We start from the raw sequence: 1,905 nt of genomic DNA on the forward strand, positions 1-1,905 counted from the left end.
AGGGGGAAGTAGATGAAGAATTGCTTTCGTAAATAATGACAGCCCCAGAGCTGTCTCTGAAAACTTCTCTCTCCTTTGACACTGGAAGAGTCCTGGTTCAGTAATTCAGAATCACGTGGATTTAAATGCTTGTTGCTTAATTTCTCCAAGTCTCCGTTTTCTCATCAATAAAACCGAATAATAATAACATTACTAACATTCTTACAGTCACTGTGAGGTTTAAACGAGATAATATAGTAAAGTGCTAAGCACAGTGCCTGGCACATAGAAAGCACTCATTAAATGTGAACCAGTTTTGTAACTATTAAGTGTTCCCGTCACATCCTCTCTCCTTTCCTGGATGAGGCACAGAATTTCTAGATTATTTTGATCCTTTGATTAAAAATTTGAGGATTTGGTTTCAATAGCTCTGAAGCCATTTCCCGGCATTCAGCCATACAATGTGCAATCAGGGCGAGCGAGGAAGGTCAGAGGAAAGAGAAATGTGGGTAAAGCCTGAAACCAGAGAGGGCTAGCAATGCTCTCAAGAGACAAAAGCACAGAATGGTAAAGGCCAGTAGACTGATACCCTTGTTTTCACAAGAAAAAAAAAAAACTATAGAATTCATCATTTTTGTCATATTAAATTTCTACGTGAGTTTAAATTGGACTTAAATGGGCCTCAGATTATATACAATTGCAGTATACAATATGGGTTCATCCACGTGCCCAGAAGTACAGCACAGTGTTCCATCGGTACTAAATCCACTCAGACAGTGCTGGAGTATCTGGATATAAAACAGTACACAATACAACTACTGCAATGGAATATGGATAAACATGATAAAATATTTGGCAAAAGTTCAGTTAAGTTCTCTTAAATAAACGAAATCAGAATCCATCATCATCAGTACCTAGGAGTCTTAAATTCTTGAAATGACAAGTACCTTTCTTAGAGATGGAGCTGAGTTCTCACTGGGGCCCTCTAGTGGCCACATCCAAACAAGAAGCTAAATATATAAGCTTTGAGGAAAAAATAGCATTCTACCCTAGGTTTTTGTTATCAGAAAAGTTGACTGGCAACCAGATATTTAAAAACATAAATAGTGAAATAATTTTATTTTTTATTCAAATTCATTTTTAAAAAACCTTGAACTACAAGTTTCCTTGAATGTCAATTATCATTTATAAAAACTGAATTTTCAAGTACCTTTTAGAGAATTCAATAATGATTAAGTAAACCTCTATAAATGACAACTTCTGGTTAAAAAATAGAAAGGATATACGGTATACTATAATATAATTGTTTTCTCTGTTTCAAGGAAAGAAAGTTTCTTAACACCCTCTGAGTGGTAGTTTTCTCTAGTTTTTAAGCATTTGCAGAGCGAAGGGGCTCCTATTCCAGGATGCAAAACACCTTCCCAAAACAGGTCTTTTTTTTAATCTTGAAAATATTCTTTCATGTTACAATTTAGATCCATTTGGAAACAATATCAGTAACAGCAAAATCTTAAATAACATAAAATAAAAAGCAAGAGATATAAAAGGCATTCTTTTTACAATAGTAAACACATGATTGAGTGTAGGCACTAACTTGTATAGTTTGTTACTAATATGATAGCTGATTCTGCGAAAGCAATTTTTCATTAAATAGGTGCCTTTCTTTCCATAATTAGTGAAAGTTTCCAGGTCAAACCCTTATAATTTTTTATATTAATAAGATACAAACAAGTGCTAAGGTGTGAGTCTAAAGACAAGGTCATTTTACAAATATCTAAACTAATAAAAGAGAAACATGGTAATTGGCGTACGACCGCTACCCTTTTCATTGGCTAATCAGCGAGATATGCAAATTAACTCTCAGCCAAGATGGCGGCCGGCAGCCAGGCAGCTTGAAACTAACATGAGGCTTGCTTGCCTCAGTGA

At 35.1% G+C, this 1,905-nt stretch overlaps 1 protein-coding gene across 1 annotated transcript in view; it reads right to left on the bottom strand.

The window, feature by feature from the left end:
- COL24A1 (collagen type XXIV alpha 1) overlaps window positions 1-1,905 on the bottom strand; it is a 311,443-nt gene that overhangs the window by 196,725 nt on the left and 112,813 nt on the right. The window lies entirely within an intron of this gene.

This window comes from Myotis davidii, unplaced genomic scaffold, assembly GCF_000327345.1.
Source record: "Myotis davidii unplaced genomic scaffold, ASM32734v1 scaffold162, whole genome shotgun sequence".
In the NCBI taxonomy this organism is placed as follows: Eukaryota; Metazoa; Chordata; class Mammalia; order Chiroptera; family Vespertilionidae; genus Myotis; species Myotis davidii.